The following is a 22,927-nucleotide window of genomic DNA, read 5'->3' on the forward strand; positions in this document are numbered from 1 at the left end:
CCTGTATAACATCTTGACAGTGCCCATAGCACAATCCAAAAAAAACATGGAATTCAGAGTGTCTTCTTCTGTACATTGTCCCATCACTATGTTGTATTACCTAAGATGGTGGTGCACAAATGATCCAGTCGGTGATGTTAAGCAATGTGAGAAGGCTCATGCTTATTTCTGAGGAACTATGAGCAAGCCTGAAACATGTTTACATAAAAAGTTAACTATAAAGTGTTGTCTTTGTATGGGATCAGGGTAACTGCAGAAGCATGTAGCCCATGAAGATTTTAGCTGTCTGCATAATGCACAAATAATGTAAAAGCCAAATCTGAATTATTTTATAGCTTTGTGCATTTGGAAGGGTTAGTTTATTTCTGTGCAGTAAAATATACAAGTCTCTGGTATGGGAGGTCTACAAGTACTTTTTTGCTGTCTCTGAGCAAAGGATAAAGCAGTTTTCTGTGGTTCGAGGGAGGTTCACTGTAAGAGAATATGAGAACCCGAGGGCCATAACACCTACTCCCAGCACATTAATGTAGTGTAATGTATAGGTATCCTGTCCTGTTCACATTAATGCAGTATTCTGTAGGTATGGTGCTGCTGTTAATGAGTTAGTGTTATGGGGCATCCGAAACATAACAAAACTACAACAGACCCTGACCTTCCCTGTAAAAAAAAAAAAAATTTGGGAATCTCTCCTCATCTTTTGTTCAAGTAAAATGTTCAACACTCTCCCACTGTTAGTGTTGCTTCCCTTTATTGCCACTACTCTGAATTTTATTCATGGAGTCTGTTTAAACACATTGCTCCCTTGTTTTCTCTCTGTTTTAGTTGCACTGTCTCTGACTATGACTTTTGCAACACCATTTTCCATTTTTTCCCCCCTTAATCACTGCCTCGTCTCCTGCTTCTTTCCACTTGAAGGTCTTAGACCACCGAAATCCTTCTCTAACCCTCTGCAAGGCCCCATTCGTTGCTGTTAACATTAGACTGGACCAACGCACTGAATTCTGTTATAGAGCTGGAAGACATTTGTAAGCCCCATGCTAATCATCATCCTCATCATTTTATTTTTGTCATTCTCTGGGTGTTTAAGTCGAGCTTTTGAGTGACGTAGGGCTCCCAGTCCTTTAACTAGGTCATCATGATTTGAGATGCTCCCATCTCTCATTTGGGATAATTAAGTCATCAAACCTTTATTGGGTTCTTGAACCCCAAAACAATTTATGGTTCTGACATACTGCCTTGTATCATGAGTTCCTTGCATCCCTGAAGTAATGTCACATTCGTACATAAAAATAGTAATGAAAATTCGCAAAACAAAAAATAGAAGTAAACAGCATTGTATGGAGGAGCAAGACACACTGCAGTCTGTATGTCAGGGGCTGCTCCGATACTTTCCTACTATTTTGAGATTCTGATTCCAAGGCTGCAGGTCACTGAGGACAAGAAAATTCTTGATTACTGTTGTAATTCACCATATTCACTAGTTCTAAAGTTGTGAAAAGTCAAAATAGGAATGTTGAAATGTAGGGTTATGGATGGCACATTCCCACATGGCATGCAGGTGGAGTCGCCTATGAATTATTGTTCTTTACTTATAGGTTCATAGGTAAGTGCTAGGCTGGCTGCCCTTGTGGGTCATTTTAAGCCTAGCCAGTTTCCCAACCTACCCCATTTGGTTAGAAATTGGCTTTACCCATCCCATGGTCGATAATTGTTTATTATCCCCTAATGAGAATAACTGGGCTTATACCATAGCTAATTTGAGGAGACCTGTGCATTCAGAAGCTGCATCTACTCATTAGTAGTACAGGGGCCAGTTTTGGCTATGTTTTCTGTTTTTCATTTGTAGATTCAAGTTCCACTTGTATAGAAACGGGGATGAACCTTGTTTTATGTGGCTGGGGAGTCTGTTCCAGAGCAGTGATATCCTCTGTCCCTCCAAACTGTTTGTTTATATATTGACATTTGATTACCGGGAAAGTCGGACTGGGTAGAAGCCCATTTTCAGTGGAGGCCTGGGGAGAAAAGCTCCACATTATTATAAAACATTTTAAGAACAATAATTTTATAATCTTCAAAAATAAAATAAAAATGTCTGCAGTTTACAATTTAAAAATATTGGTTAAGAATCAGAGATGCTGGGTGGGCAGATTGGTCTGACGAGGGAGATAATTTTCTAAGCTATGATACAGAATTGGAATTGCCTAGACATAGTAAGGCCTTGCTGTGTCTAATAATGGTTGCTGCCAGAAAAGCAATTACTAGAAAATAGAAATCAAAATATAAACCAGCTATACTGGAAGTAGTGAATATAGTAACATTAAAAGAACAACTGGAAATGAGATCTTTAGAAAAGGGTAGGAGCAAACTACATAGGAAAAAATGGGAATTGTGGGAACAATACATACAAGGAAGGAATGAGGTTTAAAAGGCCACAGGACTTAAATGAACTATGGAATGTTTGAATGAGAAAGATTGATTTGACTATAAGTGATGTATGACTATAAGTGATGTATAATGTTTGCAACCAGGAGTGTGTCATTGTGGTTTGTTTTCATTTATAAAAATGTGTGATTGCCTATGTAGTAAGTGATGGTTTAATAAAGATGTTTCTTGTTCAAAAAAAAGGGCAGGAATTGATTAATTTATGTATTGTTGCTTAGGTTATATGATATATAGGAAAATATGAAAAGTATAATGTTGGTTAATATAGTTTGACCACTTTTATTTGCATGTAAATTTGCCTGTGTCACAAGTGATAATTCAATAAAGGTGTTTGGAAAAAAATAGGGGTTAAGGATCGATACAAGGTATACAATAATCCTTCAATATTTAGAGACATTTTAGACCGTTTGTAGAGACATTAAAGGTAAGTTAGTGTAATACAAATAGGAATTGCAATATGAAGTGAGGGAAAAACAGGCTTATGATATATTTCGAGAAAGAAAGTCAGGGAAGAGAATTAGATAGCAGTAAGAAAGTAAATGGTATAAGGAATGAAAAGGTACTTGTTCACATTTAGGGATATAGTTTATCCTGGTTTTGAGCAAGAACAGAGCCAGATTTTAGCTAGGTAGTCTTTCAGAGTGGTTTTGAAAGATGGGGAGGTACTGAACTGATGGATACAGGTAAGGAGTTCCAGGCCTTAGCAATCTTGCATGAGTACAGACAATGCCCAGCAGATTTGTTAGGTTTGTAGACATACAGGAGTTTTTGGTCACTGGATTGCAATGACTGGGAACATAGTTGTTCAGAATGTTTTTTTAGTGTTGGACTGACGGATGCTGGATAATTTTGTAGCTGGTAAGAAGTTGTATATATGTTAGTTGATGTGGCAGTTTTAACCAGTTAAGGCTTTTCTGTGTTTATACAGTGGTGGGTTCTGAAAGTGGTATGTGCTGCAAATTTAGCAACTTTATTATGTCATTGTTCACATTTTCTTTATGGAGCTTCCATCCTTACTAACCTCCAGGCTTCACAAAAATTAAGAGTGGGTGGGAGATGAGTAGTGGCAAGTGTAGTTTTTATTCTGCAATTTTGTTTGTGCAGGTCGAATGTAAGATTATCATCCACTATCACTCCGTTTGCTATGAGAAGTGACTTAAATGGTTGTATTATCAAGAGAGAGGATTTTAAATTTTGTTTTTTCATGAGAGAGGGATTTGGGGGAGAAAGTAGTAGTTTGGTTGTTTCTGGGTTGAGCATGAGTTGTGAGTTACAAAGCTGTTTCAGTGGCTGTTAAAGCTTCTGGAGTAATGGTAATTTTTTGGAGGTGTACCATGTTGGCAGATGTGTAAATGAGTAGAATCATCTGCATATTGTATTAGAGAGGCTTGTTGTGTGGAAGTATAGAGGGTGTTGGTGAAAATGTTAGAGAGGAGGGGGGTCTTAAGGACAGAAACTTGTGGTGCACCGGTGGTGATTGGGAGGTAAGGAGAGTGCATGGAGTGTCATTTTACTGACTGATACCTATTGAACAGGTAGCTTTTTGAACCATAGAAGGGGTGGGCTGAGAGAGACCTAGTGAGGACATTTGAAGAAGTTTGCTGTGACAAACTGTGTTGAAGGCTTTAGACAAGTCTAGAAGTAAGGAAGAGACTAGTTTGCTATTATCTCTAGCTTTATTGACAGAATCTATATAGGTTAGAATGCCAGTACTTTTACTGTGGGAAGGACGGTTGCCATGTTGTAGAGGATAGGAGTTCTTCCTGCAGGAGACAGTCTAGCAATTGTTTTTTTTATACATTTTCAAGTATTATTTTTGCAAGGGGAATACCATTGCTATAGGTCTAAAATCATTAATGTCTGTTGAATTTCCTCCTTTGTGCAGAGGGATAATGTGTGATTTTTTTTTTCAGACAGAGAATGTGGGATTCCCAGATTAACCTATTTATAAGGCTTTAGACAGTATAGGAAACGCTATTGGCTGCTATTTTAGGTACTCGCTTGGAAGGTCGTCTGCTGAAGTACAGCATGGTTTAAATTTGTTTGCGTAGTTTTATATAGAATGTGAGCACAGGTACGAAGGTGAAAGTGGATGTGGTGACATGTGGCTGGTGGGTAGGGTTGGGATTAGATGTTGAGGAATCCTTGGTTGGAGATGCTATACTACCTTTAAAATAAGAGTTGAATTGTATGGCAGTTTTGAGTTGTGAGTTATTGGGAAGAGGAGTTTGGGTTAGTTTTTGGTCAGGATGTAAAATTTCTTTAATGAATGTCCAAAATTTTTAAGGGATGTGTTTAGTATTCTTCTGTAAGTTCGTTTATTTTATACTTGTTGACCAGGTGTGTCTGACTGAGCTATTGCCCTTTTTCACTGGCGACCCAGGGAGGAAAGCTCCAAAGTTTTACAATGCAAATAAAACACAGCAAGATAGATACATTTCCATAAAAAAATTACAATAGGAAAGTTTTGGTAGTTGGAATACAAAAATCTATATACATGTATATTATTGAAAGATAAAGTGAGTAACTATATACAAAAAGGTTAATATTAAAAAGTGAAATGGGTTGTATGTTTTTGGTTTAAAAAAGAGAGCATGCTAAATATAGGGGTTTATATGTTGAGTAACAGAGACTTAAAAGGTTATATAAGAATTTCAGGGGGCAGAGTGTAGAAGCAGCATTAGGAGGTTACATAGGAAGCATAGGCTGAATCAGTTAATGCTTAGTTAGTTAATACTAGGTTTTAGAAAATTAGTTTGGCAGAATTATAAAGGTAGTAATCAGGGAGGGTGAGGGCAATGGTATGACCTGTGTCTACCAATGTGGTCCTTGGCTGCTAACTTAAATTGTTTGGGGTAAGTCAGAGTCCTTATTTCAAGTGGGAGTTTGTTCCATGCAATAGAGGGATGGTAGCCAAACAAGTTGCACCATGTTTTGGATTTAGGTTTGTGTATTTTTAGTAGGTCTTGGGTTGAGCTTCGGAGGAGTCTGGTAGAGGAGTAGTAAGAGATGAGAGAACATAGACTTGGGCAGAATTTAGGCTGATGTAGGATGGAGTGTATGATTTTGGAGTTGCGATAGTAGGAACAGGTGAGGTAATTCTGGCCAGTTCATGTATTTTAGGTAGGGAGAGTGATGAGATTTGTACATTTGTTGAGCTGCAGATCTAGCTATTTTATATTATAGATTTTGTCTTTGTTTATTTACTCTTTAGTACTTTTGTGAAACTTTCTGAAGTTGTCAAGGTATTGAGGTGTTTTCTGTTTGTTCATTCTTTCCATGCTTTTTCTCTGTCCTGCATTAGCATTCTACTTTATTTGGTTAGCCAAATTCCATTATTTATTTTCAGTCCGTTTCTTCTAGGAGGTGCAAGGCTGTTAAGGATATTTAGAAAAGTTGTATTGAATCCAATTACAGCATTGTTTAAGGGAGGATTTTTAGGAAGTTCCATTTTAATATATGATAGTGTAGTAATGAACATTTCTGGATTAAACTTGGACAGGTTGCGTGTTGTTTTATAAACATGCTGTTTAACTGGATGTTTGAGATGTCCATCATATAGACTGGGTGATGATAACTGACAGAGTCTGACCTTTTACCTGTGATGAAGTATTTACTAGGGTCTGATCCTAGGATCTAGTCTACTACAGAATTTAATGTCTTGCTATAATGTGTGGGGCTGTTAATTAGTTGTGTGAAACCAGTTTACTTTCATTTGATCATGTGCTGTTTGTACGATGTGTGTAAGGTTGAAAGTACGTCAGCAAAAAACTGTAAACTCGAAAAAATGTTTGAATGGCTAATAAGCAAATGTATTTTCCATTCAAACACATGGATAAATGTTGAAAATGGTTTTCCGTCAAACCATTTTCGACATTTGTACTCGAGTGTGTTCTGTAATTCGTTCTTAGAAGTCACACAAAAAGCACAATCGCACATACCATGTGCAGCAAAAATGAAGAGAAACCGTGAAACCATATAGGTTCATGCTAGATGTAGGGGAGTTAGTGTCCAGCCAATTGACATTCACAATGCCTAGTAATATTTTTTTCTTATGGAAATGTTATGGATATGCAATGTACGATATCTTCCAGTATAGCTGTAATGTCGCCAGTAGGGATATAAAGGACAGTAATACATATTTGTTTGTAATTTTTTATTTTGATGAAACCAATAAGAAGCTCTGCTGAACTGAATTTTGATATTGGTTTGCTGTAAGGGGAAATGTAGGTACTGGCAAATTACTATAGCAGTGCCACCACCTTTTCTCTTTAGAAGGTCATTACAGATAATAGTATAGCCAGGAGATATAACTTCAGAGTTGTTTATACTGGGTTTAAGCCACGTTTCAGTTACAGCGATAACCTCAGGCTTATATTGGGTAATCTAGGCATGTAGTTCAGTAGTTTTATTTCTTATACTTCTAATTTTTGCTGCTTTAAATGTTAGATCACCAGGGTTGGGGATTACCTGCTGTTTGGTTACAGAATTGTGTGGGAGAGAATTATGTTTATGTTCATTTTGACAGGTAGGGCCAGAATTAGGGTGTATATCTCCTCCTAGAAGGATTTTAGTATATTGTGGAATTATACATGTTTTTTGGTGAGGATTCTTGCACTTATTTGGTTGAGTTGAAGTGCAGTTAACCAGCCTATATTTGGAATAAAGGTAGGGACAGTATTAAATAGGTTTGGTGCAATGTGTGGAGAGTGTAAAGAGGAAGTATGGATAGGTGGTGGTTCTGTTCTTTAGATCCCTAGTCAGAGTGTTTCTGATGCCCTTTGAATTGTTGATGTGCAGTAAATCCATGAGTGTTAGGTCTGAGGATGTCTTGTATACCAGACACAGGTTACCTCTTAGCAGTCTGTAGGATAAAGACAATAGCGATAGGGCTTTGAGTCATCCATGTAGGACATGTTTAGGCCTTTTATTCTTTTAGTAAGGTATTTCTGTGGGCATTACAATTGTTCCATGTAACTGAACACATACATGCCAAAGGGGGCATTATATTCAATGATTGGCTTAATGAGGGCTTTGTAAAGGGGGATGATATCTTTAGATGTAGACACAGTTAGTTCCTTTGTTTATAAGCTGTGCATTGTAGAAGGAGTTTTTTACAATAGACAAATTTTGGTCAAAAGTTAGATCACTGTCCACATAAGTTCCTAAATCTTGAACAGTTTAGTGATGTATTGCTAATGTGGTAGTTCCCTGGGATAGATGACTTCCTAAAGGATAAAATAAGGTATTTCTTGGCATTTAACTGGTGTGTAGAAATCATGGACTGAAACTACATATTTGGGACGAACCTTCCTGCAGGATGGCTAAGTCATTTGAGGACAATTCTCAACCCCTTTCCAAATGTCCAAATCTATCAACTTTATTCTTCCTAGCCCAGTTAACAAATGTAAAATAAAATAAATAATAAATAAATATATATAGCTGCAGACCTAGTCTGTCAGAGCCCTTTGGTATTAACTTTTACTTCTGAAAAGCAAATACCAAACAGGAGAGATCCCAGCACAGAACCCTGGGCGACTCCACCATTGACTGGTCTCTTTGTGCTGGTAACTTCCCCTATTTTGATTTCCTGTGCCATATCAATGAGCAAGTTGATAATCCAGCAGGTGACTTAGAAGTTTATTCCCAGTTTTAGTTTTTCTAGTGTGCCTGAGTGGGGAATTGCGTCAGAAGCTTTGGCCAGGTCTAGGCATGTGGCGTGTACCATTTTGCCTTCATGCATTGCTTTGACGACCTTTTCAAAAAAAAATCCATGAGGGTGAGTAAGCATGGCCTGTCCTTGACGAATCCAAACTGAAATGGGCTTAAGCTTTTGAGAGCATTTTTAGAACTTGGTCTTGTTGATAGCTGGAGGTGAGCTAGTTTTAGGTATATCTTGAGGGACAGACAGAGGCATTTTGCTTTTCCTTTAGTTTCACAATTATTTTTGTAAAGTTATTTAATTTTTCAGTAGCATTTATATTTTGGTATTTGTTTCAGTTCAAGGTATGACTATGGATTGTAAAACAGACTTTTATTACTAACTTTAGACATGGTGTGTATACTGCAGCTGTAATGAAGGAATACATTCCCCCTCTGAAGAATTCTAAGTGATAGCACCTAAGCAGTGAGGTTTAGGCCAAGTTTCACTTGCTGTAATGCTATGGTGGTTGCAAAACAAAAAAAAAAGTGCGTGTCTGTGTGTGTGTGTGTGTGTGTGTGTGTGTGTGTGTATACACTCCCTGAGAAGAGTTCAGGTTTTGCAACATGTGAGATTAAATTTACCTAACATATCCAGGCACAGGCTTGATAAACTTATGGTTTGGTGGTACCCATGCTATTAGATGTTACAGAGGCCAGATCTCCTATGAAGCACTATTCATGTATATCGGGCCCAGGGCTGATTCCTCCTCACTGTACAGCTACATCATCTCTTTCCCTCATGTTCCGTATTGGGAACTGACAGCACCTTGGCGTAGTGTTTTATACTGTGTGTTCCAGTTAATTTTTGTCTTTTCGTTATTTTCCATCATCAGTGTCTTTGTTGTGCCCTTTGTCATATAACAAAACTCAGCAGTAGGACCCACTACAGCAAACGACTGAAGGGTACGTGTATGACATAAACACCTTGCTATGTACTTACAAAAGTAAACAAACAAGCAACACTGCTGTAGACCATATAATGTAATGCAGCCACTACATCTGTTTCCATAAGTACCGGACCAAGCCATTAAAACAAAATAATACATAACCGTATCTGTCTGCAAAGTAAAAAATAAAATAACCACTTCTACAGAACAATACAGTAAACTAGATAACCAGTAGTCCACTAACTACCTTCACAGTAAAGTAATGAAACTTTGACCCTGTCAGGTCTGGAATCCCCTTCCTTTGGTTTCTTCTGAAATACTCTCATTGGGCACCAGATCCTGTTCTGGATCTCATTTCTCATTCAGCATGTCTGGATCCCCCCAATCTTCAGTCCCTCAAGTTGACCATGTGGTTCCTCCAGTTCCCTTGATGGCCAGGAATCCTATGCTTTTGGAGGCAGTTGTTCATATATTGCCCTCTTAAAAGGAACCCACTAGAAAGGTATATGCCAGAAAGGGGAAAAGGTTCACTGTGTGGGCAGAGGCTCGGGAGTCTATCTTGGATTTTCTGGCCGAGTTGTTTAGTTCAGGTTACAGCTTTTATACTATCAAAGTACAGTTAGTGGCCATTTCTAACTTTCATATGGGTAGGGATAGTGTGCTTTTCGCTTCTGTCAAGAACTCCATTTCTCAAAAGAACTCCGGTCCCTCCCTGGGATATGCCCTTTGGTCTACAGGTTGTAGCTAGTCCTCCATTTGAACCTTCAGCCTCTTTGAATTTGACGTTTTTGTTTTGGAAAACGTTGGTGGCGGTTACCTCTGCTAGAAGGGTTCAAGAGTTGTTAGTGCTTGATTCTTCCCCACCCTTATTTGGTGTTCCATAAAGACATGGTTTCTCTTAGCACTAACCCTTTCTTTCTGCCTAAAGTAGCTTCTGAGAATAACCCTAACAGTTCCATTCATTTTCCTGCATTTTTTTCCAATTTTACCAATAAAGGCAACTATCTTTTAGTTTTTCTGGATGCACATACGCAGTTGAGATTCTGTCTTGACTGTACCAGTCTTTCAGGAAATCAAGTCAGCTGTTTATCTCCTTTTTCAAATTCCAGGCTGGGCTCTCCTGTGTCTAAAGTGACTTTATCCAAATGGCTATCAAACTGTATTTTGATTGCATATTCCTTGAAAGGCAAGACTCTCTTCTACACAAGCCTAAAAGTCATTCAGCAAGGGCTGTAGCTACTTCTACAGCTTTCCTTTCTACAGTTCCTATGACCATATTTGTGCTGCTACTACTAGGCTGTATCACCACACCTTTGTGTTGCATTATAAGCTGAACAGTCTGCCAACATCCAGGGCTTCAGTTGTCTTCACTGTGCTGTGGAATATTCTTCCTTAGTTCCTCTAGAGGAATGAAGGTAGCTGGGGACTCTGTCCCATAGGTTGAATACAGAAGGAGCAGACAACACTGGATATGAAAACGGTGTACTCGCCATAATGATAGATCCGTGTTGTCTGTCTCTGTCTGGTTTTAACCCCCCCCCCCCATGCTCCTGCCCCTGCCTTATTTTTTTATTTAATTAACAATTATACCATCAGAATGCAGGTGTAGCGATGGGTACCTCCATCCCTAACACTTATGCAAATCTAACACTTAGCAAGTGGGAAGAAACTTTCATATATAGTGATCCTGTAAGATTTTCTTCTAGAATTAAATTTTATAAACGTTTTGTGGACGATATGTTTTTAATATGGTCTGGTGAATATGATTAACTTGTTGAATTTCTTGAATTTTTAAATCAAATGACTGACTTTTTAAAGTTTGAAATTAACTCATCTGATAGGGAGATTTTTTAGATGTTAGTTTGAATTATAATGGTTCAGAAATTCATACTAATATCCATAAGAAAGATGTGCATAAGAACAGGTACTTAAAAAGGAAAAGCATGCATGCTCAACATACTTTTTAAAGGAATTGTAAAAAGTCAGTATTTACGTGTAAGTAGACCGAGTACTAAAGATGACATCTGTATTAATCAAATGTGTGATGTGACAGCTGAGTTTCAAGAAAGATGTTCTAGGTTGGTACTAGGCTATCGGCCGTAGGGCCTATACAAACCTAGCCATAACAGTTCCTTGGATATTTCTTCCCACGATATTTACTTCCCTGAACCGTGATCCCCGAGGTGAATTTCCTATCTCAAGGTTCCTTTTGAAGAAGGCCAAGGAGGGGCTCTGCTTGACATGTATGGGGAGTCTCTGGGTCAGGAACCTATCCCTTCAGCATGTTTTGTTCATTGTGATGATGAGGTTTAGATCCCTGGAGCGTGCGACTCTGAGGGATTGGGATTTCTTTAAGTGGAGCCTGTCCAACAGCTCAGGTTGTGATATAGCCTTGTATGTTAAGCAGAGATTGCCTCTGAGTAGACGATGTGCCACAGAGAATAGCTGAAGTTTTTTTTTTTTTTTAGACGGTCAGCATAAGGCATCTGCTTTAGGCCTGTGATTATTTTAGTGAGGTATTTCTGCGGCCTTTCCAGCTGTTGCAGATGTCTTGTGTGGTACATACCAAACGGGGAGTTGTACTCTATAATAGGTCTAATGAGGGATGAGTACAGTGGGACAATGACCACCTTTTTTTCTGGATGAAAAGCCCTTAGTGATGAGGTGTGCCATATAGAAGGATTCCCTGACTGTTGTGGCGATGTGGTTATCGAAGGTGAGACCACTGTCCACCTGTGTCCCTAAGTCTCTCATCACACTTTCGGTGTTTAGTGTACTGCCACCTATGTGGTAATTCATGGGTACGTGGTTTTTCCCAAAGGCTATAACTATACATTTCTTGGCATTAAGCTTGAGCCCATGGCTCTGGCACCAAGTATCTGTTTCTGTAAGGCCCTTTTGTAGAATATCCACATCATTTGGGGATTCAATAATGGCTCCCAGTTTGCAGTCATCTGCGAACTTTGTTAGCCAGCGTCCCTTAGTGTTGGCCTGTACTTCAGAGAAGTAGATGTCAAACAAGAGTGGTCCACGACTGAACCCTGAGGTACTCCACTTGTCACTTGTCTGGAGCTGGATTTGGAGTCTGCTACTTTTACAGTCTGGGTTCTGTCATTAAGTCAGTTGGCAACCCATCAAGTGACAGGGATTTATGCCCAGCTTAGTAAGTTTATCTTTGATTCCAGAGTGGGGGATTGTGTCGAAGGCCTTGGTAAGGTCCAGATAGGCTGTGTGGACTGCCTTACCCTCGTCCACAGCTCTGGAGACTGATTCGAAGAAGTCAGTCAGGTTCAGGAGACAAGATCGGCTCTTCATGAACCCAAACTGGGTGGGGTCCAGTATTTGAAGGTTGCTAATGTCTTTGTTTATAAGTTCCATGATAATGCATTTCAGGCTCGTCAGACTGATGGGACGGTAGTTCCCAGGATCAAAGGTGGATCCCCCCTTGTGGAGGGGGATAATTGTAGCTGTGCGCCACTCAGTGGGTACAAAGCCTGAGGTGAGGCTATGATTAAACATGACACTTGGGTGAGGTGCCAGTTCATTTTGTAGTTCATGTAGTACACAAAGCCCGGGATGTCATCTGGATGCTGTATTCTTAGCTTTGGAGAGTGCGGTTTCTACCTGTGTGGCTGTGATTACTGGAATTTGGCAATCTTTTGGTATTGAGATGGGCCCTTTAGGGGGTGAGAGGGGGGTAAAGTTGGCACTAAATCGATCTGCCAGGATATTGGCAATATCCTTGGGATTAGTATATTTACTGCCATTCTGTTGTAGCTCAGAGCAGATCTGAGCATTGCCATTTAGATTCTTGACATAACTATAGAATGTCTTGTGGTTGTCTTTGGAATCTTTGGCAATTTTATTTTCGTAACTAGCTTTGGAGGATTTTAGAAGGGATCTCAACTTCTTACTGAGGCTGGTAAGAGAGTTTTTTTGCACCCTGGGATTTTTCTCTTTTCTGCAACAGTTTCTTCCTTCTGTTGTATAGTTTGTTTATAGCAGGGGACCACCACATTGGCTTCTTTTTTTTTTTTTTTTGGAGGAGAGCGTCTTGGTTCTATTTGGGATGGCACGACTCGTGCACGAGTGGATGTGTTCGTACAGTGCCTTAGTGTAGGATTCAGCAGATGAACTTTCAGCTCCCGCCTGCGTGGGTTTCATGAAGTTGGTCACTTTTGACTTGACTAGCATGAAGTTGGCTTTGGAGACGTTGTTTTTTACAGAGGTTTCCTTACTGGGGGGTAGGATGTGGATGTCAAGGGTGATTTGCTTATGGTCAGACCTGATCAATGAGGGGGTGACCACTGGTGTGGAGCATTTATCTTCCATGTTGGTATTGACCAGGTCTAGGATATTGGAGCCCCGGTGGGACAATGGATTAGTTGATCCAGGGCATTGGAATTTATGAATTCAAGAACCGTTGGGGAAAGCTGCTGGTACCCGAGTATTTTTCCCAGTTAATGGCAGGGTAGTTGAAATCACGCAGTATTAGGGATTTTGGTTCTATCTTAATATTTTCCATTATGTTTAGAAAGGTGTAGTGAGAATCTTGGGGCATGGTGAGGGATCTGTAGCAGGCTACAATTTGGATTGCATTCTTACCTAGTGTTAGTTGCACCTGGAGTATTTCAGATGCATTGTGTTGGGCAACTAGCCTGGAGGTGTGAATATCCTTGGTGAATATGGACACTCCTCCACCTTTAGTGTTTCAGTCTTGGTTTGGTGGCCAAAAAGTGTGGTAATAATTGTAGTCTAGTATTGCAGGGGTGCTCTCTGGAGCCTTGAACCAGGTCTCAGTTACTGCACAGATATCGATGTTCTCCATTTTTAGGAGTGCCTCGAGAGAGTGCATTTTGAGGTTTAGACTTCTAGCATTGAGTAGCATTACCTTGAGATTTTGCATGCTTGTATCAGTTACGGTGGTGGTTTTGTCCTTTGAACCTTGCCTAAAAAAGGCACTATAGGGGTGGCAAGAGCTTTAGCCCGTAACCTGAATCCCATGGGTGACAGGTGCAGACCATCTCTGGCAAAGCATCTTGGTTTGTTGATCATATAGTCTCAGGCAGACCGATACTGGATCCACTTTGAATGACACCAGAAGCTTAGCCAATTGTTGGTCAATCATTTTGTCTTTATACTGTGGTATCATTCTGGGACAAGGCAGGATGCTACTCAGGGCTAAGGTCATACCTGCCTGGGTCACGTGATCTGAAAGCTCTTGCATGTCTCTCTTCATGTAGTCCAGGGAGGTATGTCTCAAGTCATTCACCCCAACATGGATAATGACAGAGTCGTATTTGTACCTGTTGTGGAGTGACTTGAGTGCATGCGTTATGTGGTGGATCCTGGCACCGACAGCCAGCTGACTGTAATTTTCTGCTTGTTCAGCCTGGTGAGTGGGACATCAGTGTGTCTGACTATAGAGTCACCTATGACTAAAGTGTTGGGTACGTTGTCTTGCCTTAGGGGCTGCTAGTGGCTGGCACACTAATATATATCTGAAATGAACCCACTGAAGAGTACTGGACCTAGAATTGAACCTAGTACTATTGCACTAGTTTCTCCCTATCAGTACTTTTACCAAAAACGTTTGTGTTCTGTTAGCTGAAGACCAGGACTGCAGCACTAGTCAGTATCTGTCCTACCCTGTCCCTGCAGTTGTGCCTTTCAATTTTTGTGCTCATATATTCTGGACAAAGCCAATAGTAATGGGGGGCAAAGGCCCACAATCAGGGACAATTTTCAAACATTACTTTCTTTGCTTTAAAGAGTTAAAAGCGCAATAAGTTTATCAACATGCATTTTCTGGACAGTACAAAGTATGACACTCTAATGGCTGGGATAATTGACTGACTGTAATTCTCAGTAATTTGCCAGAATGTCAAACCTTATCCTGAAAAATATTGTTAAGGAGGAACAAGAATAAAGAGAAGGTAGGAACTGAATAATTTATGTAATGCTGCTTTGATTGTATAATATATAATAATACATGGGATGCATAATGTTGGTAAATAATACATGTGGTATATAATGTTGGTAAATGTGAACTTGTTAATATGGTTTATTTACTTTTGTGTAAAAGTAAAGTGTGCCTGTAGCACAAGTGATAATTCAGTAAAGGTGTTTTAAAACCTTTTATGATGGACAAGCCAAAAATATGAGGCAAAATCAAGATGTTCTGCAAAATTCTGGACAGTTGAGAGGTGTGCCCACAGTTATCCTAGCAACCAGCTATGTAGGACTAAATCAGAGGACTGCTGAAGTCCATATAAAATGTGTTTATTAGCACTTCCCTCCCCTCTCAACTTCTTCTGAAACCCAGTCATAAAACCTAGGTCATGTTTTGATCTGCAGTTTCTTCTCATTACCATCCTACATTGGTTGGTGTCCTGAAGATTGTTGTCCTCTAAGAAATCAACCAGTCTGCTCCTCTTAGGATGCTGTCCGTGACTTTCCCTGCAGCTGCTTTTAGGTTAACAGACCTGTAGTTCTCCGGATTTTTTTCCTGCTCCTCTCTTTTACAAGGAAGCCACATTTATTTTCCACTTGCCATGTCTTACCTGCACAAGTTGGTTCCCTGTTGAAATGTTGGTACTCGAAATGCAGAGTGCTAACCCCCCCCCCTCAAAATTCCTGGAGAAGAACAAATCTCGAATATCGCTCTTCTTTTAAACTCTTTTTTTTTTTTTTGCATCCTCCCAACTTCTGTATACCATCTCCAAGATTGCCATACCTTGGAAAAAAGGGAATATTCTGGTAAATGGCCATTTGGGAATTGTAAATCTGCTTTTTCAGCTATTCATTCTCTGTGTTTCGGGACTCACTCTAGTGGGTGCTGACCATAGGTGATGGAAACTGTTAAAGACTTTGGGGGGGGAGGGCAGAGGGTGAGAGGGGCACTTAATTAATTATCTAAAAAGGGCAATTTTTAAAACTATTTACTACCACAATATAGCTTCACTTGGAGGACATTTTAAACTTAGCCAGTTCCCTTTTGGTGCTTAAATTAACATTTCTTGATTGGTCTTGCCTGTCCCATGGCTGATAATTGTATATTAGCCCTAGTGAGAATAACTGTGATCATACCATAGATAATTTTGAGGGGACCCATGTAAGAGAAGCAGCATTTAGGAACTGCCTGTATCCATTAATGGTATGAGCTGCAGTCCTGAAGTACATTTTCTATTATCCATTCTTAGGTCCAAGTTGCATTTGAATATGGACAGGGATCACACACACACACACACACACACACACACACACACACACACACACACACACACACACACACACACACACACACACACACACACCAGCAATGACCTTAAAAAACATCATGGACCTTAACAGCTGTACACATCACGGAGCAGCAATTACCTTAAAAGCTGTATCTGGAAACAGTACACTGGAGAGCAGGAGAACTCTCCTCAAAGTACCTTGTGATAAGAAAATATCACAGCGCAGCAGTACTGTAAGGAAGCATGAGAAAACTCTACCTCACGACTGTAACATCATGGAGCGGAGTGCAGAAAAACTTTCCTCAAAAACTAACTTTTCATACTTTAGGGAACCATGACTGGGCAGCATAACTCTTGGGCAGTGATCGCACACACTTACTAAAGGTAGTTTAACTTCCATGCACACTTGTGTTTAAATCCACATTAGCATGCATGGGGTCTTCCTTAAAGAAAAACTCCAGTTAGTATGAGTCTGGTCCTCCTTAAAGAAAACCCCCACCATAAGGTTCTGGTAAAAGTGGTGGTGGGGGGGCACTTCCTCACCCTCGCTAATTGGTTCTGGCACCTATGGTCCTGACATTTCAAATAGTTACAGCAGAGGTCAGGGCTTTGCTGAAGACCTAATGAGAATCTTGGTTTGTAATAAGCTGCAGAACAAGTTCCAGTGGTGATTTGCAGCATGTAGGTCTTGTTAAACTAAAATGGTCTAGTTTTATGTCTGAGTAACTAGGGAAATGCACAAGGATAACCCTGTAGATATAATGTGTACAGGGTCCAACTCCACAGGCGTATTGTAAAAACGACAACCACTACAAACAGTCCAGACGAAGCACAATAATACCACAAGAGTCTTCAGACAGGAAAACGTTCTCTCTCGCCTCGGCAAACAAGCCTTCAAGGAGTACAAACAAACATACCCTACCCAATATATACACGCTAAATCAGTCAATAAAGTCCTCAATCAATTAAATTAAATACTTCCAATTAAGCTCCTTGTTAAGACCCTTAGGCATTGAAGTGTCAAATTCCAGGATGAAACGTGCTTCTTTATAAAATAGCTTTTCTTTGATTACTACAGAATCAACTGTAGCAACAACTACATGTTCTAAAATACAGCCCTTAAGTAATTTAAAATTACTAGAGTGAAATTCTCTAAAGTGCAAACCTAAAGGGTTGTCACAATTAACATTTTTGATGTCCCTAATGTGTTCTTGAAAGCGTACGCTTTCACCGATATAAAATTTATACCATGGACATTTCAAAATATATACATCTCCTTCTGTAAATTTTACATTATTATTGGCCCATGCTTTATAACGACTATATTTTGGAAAAATGCTTATAGGATAAATTTCCAATTTCTTATACAAAAGGCCGTAGTATTTCTGATATAGTGAATTTCAAATGCCTGCAGCTAAGGTTAGCTATGTGATTGCAACAAGATGTGGTACTTTGTGGCAAATGCTCTATCTGTCCCTGTGTTGTAAAAAATTTCCCTGTTATTAATGCTGTACATTTTTTTCCTAATGCTTGTTACACATGCAATACAGAAAGAGTTGTATATATTTTGAAATGTCCATGTAATAAATTTTATATAGGTGAAAGCAAACGTAAATTTAAAGTATGCTTTCAGGAACACATTAGGGACATCAAAAATGTTAATTCTGACACCCTTTAGCTTTGCACTTTGAGAATTTCACTCTAGTAATGATTTTATTGACTGCTTGAGTGTGTATATATTGGGTAGGGTATGTTTGTTTGTAGTTTGTACTCCTTCAAGGCTTGTTTGCCGAGGCACTAGAGAGAGTGAGAGAGAGAAGTGAATAAACTTTTTCCTGTTTGAAGTCTGGTGGCCTTTCCTCTTGTGGTATTATTGTAAAAATGAGTCTGTAGAAATTTGTGAGGATGGACTATTAAATGTCTGTATAACAGAAAAAAAAGATGGTCGTGTTGGGGGGGTATCAGAGAGTATATGACAAGCAGTGTTGCTTAGGGGTCAGTCTTCTAGTACCAGCATTGCTCACTTTCTTCATCTTTGACCTCACAAAGTGAGTGGAAAACTGTATTAAAATTTCTGCAGGGACAGTTGTTTTGGGACTAAGCATTAAGAATGACATGAGCAGACTGGAGGCTGGCTCTGAAAAATGGCAAGTTTGGTTTAACAAATCCAAATATAAGTAATTGGGAACATATTTTTTGGGAGTGAAATAAGTTTGAAGACTAAAATGTCCCTTCATACTACTCTGTCAGAAATAATGGGTAAGTAAATTAGTGTAACTAAGGAATTTTTTTTTTACTGCGATACAGGAACTGAATTGTCTAGCCATAGTAAGGACTTGCTGAGTTTAATTCTGGTGGCTGCCAAAAAAGCAGTTACTAGAAAATGGAAATCAAAGTACAGCACATTTGGTGTAGTGGTAAGTTGCTGTGACTCTAATGCACAGAGACCTGGCAGGGCTGGTTATTTTTTCATGGACCCCACCTTGATGGGACTGTTGCATATCTGCAAGTCAAGTTCCACTCAAGTAAACCTGTACGTGCTGCCTCAACCTGGTCAGTGGCATCAACAAGACTTGTTGGCGGGACAGATTTGTGTCCCAGAGACTCCCTCATCCACATCAAGCAGAGTACCTCTTTACCCCATTTTAAGCGCAGCCTGGATAAATGGATGGGAAACAGATCATATACCCCTGGGATTCCACCCATGTCCCTGCTGGATGGGGGCATTGGGTGCTAATTTGTCTAAACATGGGCTAAACCCTTTGCTAGGCTTATAAGGGCCTCAGGGCCAGTAGCCTAGTAACCTCCTATGATGCCAGTAGCCTAGTAACCTCCTATGATCCTATAAACCAAGCATATCAGAAGTGGTGAATATAGTAATGGAGATAGAGCTGGGAGTGGGATCTGTAGAAAAAAGGTAGGAGTTTTAGACTTTTATATCTTTTATAAAATTCATGCTAATGCAAAACCTGTTGTTCTGTCAAATTTCTAAGTTTGTAAGAGCAGTATTTGAAAACTGCCCCTATGTTTGGGCCTTTATCCCCCATTATTTATGACTTTGTCCAGATTTCTTGCTCTAAGATGTTGGAAGGTATGGATAGGGTGTAGGAGGAAGGAGAGCTTTACAATCCTATTAAGGAATGCATTTCGGTTGAGGAACTGCATTTTTAAAGGGTAGTAATATGAACATACTGAAAGTTTTCTTAGAGATTGAGGTAGATACACACAAGCAGCTGCAAGAATAGGTAGTTAAGTATAACAAATGAGTCATCCTAGGATTCTTGGAAGGGTCAGATAAAATAGACTAGAGGTTCCTTTTGTTTTTTTTTTTTTTAAACAGATGTATTTATTTGCAATTTGACAGGTACTAAATTAATTGGATACAAAAATGACACACACACTTTTCAGTATCCAGGCTTGTTAACAGTGTCATTGCCTGTATACATACAGACTTTGCAGTGTTCTGCCCCATCAAACAATTAACTACCCAAGTTGTCTGGAGTACTTGGAGGTTGAATTTTTTTTTTTATAATAGAGGTAATGGTAGTGACTCCGAATTTATTTCTGTTTCTTGGAATGGTGGGTATTTAACCTTTCTTGCAATGATAGCCTGCAAGGACACCAGCTCATCTGACCTTAGTAGGCTGGGGAGCTGGAGTTATTGCACATGGTAAGTGTACAACTAGTACGCGAGTACATTGTGAATTAGTGTGCAGTCCACTGAATGCAGTTTAAATTAATCACTAGTATCAGTGTGCGGGATGAATTGGCAGTAGTACCAATGAGCATTCTTCTGGCTGCAGGATGAATTAGTCACTATCCCACTGTTCACTCCTGTGAGTGCAAGGTGAAAGGGTCAGTAATGTCTTTTTTTTTTTTTTTTTGTGCCGAATGCAGAGCCATTTTGGCACTGGTAACAATATGTAAACTTTCCATCGCTTCACAATTTGTTTCCAGAAGGCTTTGATGTTTTTAAATGGATAAGAAAGAGTCTGACAGCATTCCACACTTACTGAGAGGGTTGAATCATATGAATAGAGAGCAAGGTGTTCATGGTACAGGAAAACAACATGGATGTTGGCAGGGAGCAGAGGTAGTGACTAACAGTTATGGTGCTCAGATTATTATACTGTCAGAGATAGCATCTGCTGTCTCTTTCCTATTTCCAGATATAGGCCATGTGAAGCACGTCTTTCATCTATGCTGTCTTGCCTCTTGATATTATAACTGTGATCTGAAGTAGCTGACTTCGTTTAATCTTCAACCTGTGGGTTATGGATCCGTATCGGATCTGACATGGCCGCATATCCAGCATCTGATCCAAGCTCCAAATTCCTCCCCTTACCCATAATGCCCCCTGTCTCCTTCCTCCTTTCAGATCTAGTTTGCCACTGGAAAAGCAAGCATCGTGGCCCGAGATGTTCATCGTGTTTCACTGTTGCAGTCATGACTGTAGGGTTCTCCCTTGCTGGCAGGCAGTCCTCGGTCAACCAGAATCCCAAAGTCTGGGTCCGGCGTCGGCTGCTTAGCCATGCTCCTTGACGTCAGAGTGCCAGGAGTACAAAGCTGACAGCCGACGCCATGTTCTCCAGTCTTTCTTGCCGTCCGGTGATAGCAGTTTGCATTTGCCGGTCGGCTGACTCCTGACAATTTTTTCTAAACACACTTCAGTCCGAAGACTTTCTTCTCTTACTCAAAGCTAAGTACCCCGTTGGGGAAACTTTTTTCTTGCTCCAGTCCGATGTCAGAAAAAGTTAATAATTGTATTTCTTGTGGGAAGCAAATACCTCGTAAGGATTTTCATTCTTACTGTATTCCTTGCTTAGGCCCTGACCACGACGTAGCTAGTTGTCGGTTTTGTGCTAGATTCAGTCAACGTACGATTAAACGAAGGTACGATTTTGCATTTCATTACTTCGGTAGGCGTTTTAATTACAAAATGTCGTCTGATTCGGTTCAGGCTACCGGAGTTCACAAATGACACAAGGATAAAGACAGGCCTCCGAGGTCCAAATCGGACAATATTGTACAAGCAGAGCCAGCTTCAGGTTCGGCCGTCATCAGTGAGGCGCTTTTGCAGCCCCTGTCGTTGGCCATTTTAGAACCGATGGCCGAAACGGACTCCCACGAGGAGCCAACTAGGCCTTTGAATATTTCTGTTGCAGGACCTTCGGACAACGCTCCTTTGGATGGGTCTGGAGCCGCTGTGCAGGTACCGGCTCCCGAAGGGGTTTTCAGGCCTACTCATCTTCTGATAAAGGCAAAGCCAAAGACAAAGGCAAAGACTCCTTCCAAATCAAAGACTACAGCCCAGGCCTCTTCTGATCCGGCACCCAAGTCTCAGAAACAATTACTTAAGATGGCGGAGGACTTGCTTACTATGATTAGGGGTTCACATCCCCCTCCAGATAAAAGGCCAAGGCAGGATGTGTATTATGACTCCTCCGATCAGGCTTATGTTTCTTCAGTTTCTTCTTCTGACCAGGAATATTCTTTCCCTCCTTATGAGGATTTTGATGCTGAGGAATCCATTTCTTCAGCTTCTCCCCCTGAGGATTTCTCTTTTGGGGAAACTTTACATGAAATGAGGGAACATTTTCACTGGGAAGGACAGGAGTACTCGGAATCTAAGAAAAAACTTTTCTTCTTCCCCAGCATAGACCCCTGGCTATCCCCCCTATTTTGGATATTGTGGATGATGCTTTTTCGGAGGCTAACTTAACTTCTGACTCTTTTCCTCCAGCTCCTGTTAAGCCAGACAGATATTATAGGGTTCCTGATTCCCACCAGTTTTTATACAAGAATCCTACTGCTGATCCTGAAACCATTTCTCAGGGTCCTAAGGGGGTTAAGGCCGCTACTGCTAAAAACCCCATTCCCCCTGAGAAGGATTCCAGATCTTTAGAAAGATGGGGCAAAAAAGTGTACACTTCTGCTACTTTATCCATTAGGGCTTTAAACTGTCAATTTCATATGCTGAAATACCAGCAATTTCTTCTGTCTGTTTTGAAACAAAATCTAACTTCCATTTCCGCCTGTGCAGATGATAAGGAATTACATGACTTAATGCATGCCACTGAACAAGTTGGGAAGCATGGTTTACACTGTGGATTTGATGCCTTGGAGGCTTCTTGTAGGGCTGCTGCCTCTGGTACAGTCATTAGAAGGCATGCTTGGTTAAAGGAACAAAACTTGCCAGATCAAGTAAAAGCTAAGTTATTGGATGCTCCTGTTGAGCATAATGTTTTGTTTGGACCTAAGGCTGAAGAGGTGATAAAGAAGATGGAGGACAAGGCAAAATCCATGCAAACGGTTAAAGATTTCTTACAAGTACAGCCACCCAGATTTAGTAGGAATTGGCCTTAAAAAAATTGTTCCTTTCCCAATTCAGACAGGCCTCAGAGGGGTAGATACAGACGCTCCCGAGGAAGGCCTCAAACGCAAGCCTCTTCTAGACCAAGACAGTGGACTGCTTCCACCCCTAGGGGAGGAGAGGACAGGTCGCAAGCTCATAGAAAACAGGCTCAATGACTCCCTCTGTTGGGCTGCAGGAACTTCTTGCCTGGAAGCCCCTTTCGGAGGAAAACTTTCTCTTTTTCACCTAAATTGGACTCCTATAACCCAAGACAAGTGGGTTCTGGATGTGGTTTCAAG

Source organism: Protopterus annectens, chromosome 7.part0 (assembly GCF_019279795.1).
Source record: "Protopterus annectens isolate FY-2018-M chromosome 7.part0, PAN1.0, whole genome shotgun sequence".
In the NCBI taxonomy this organism is placed as follows: Eukaryota; Metazoa; Chordata; order Ceratodontiformes; family Protopteridae; genus Protopterus; species Protopterus annectens.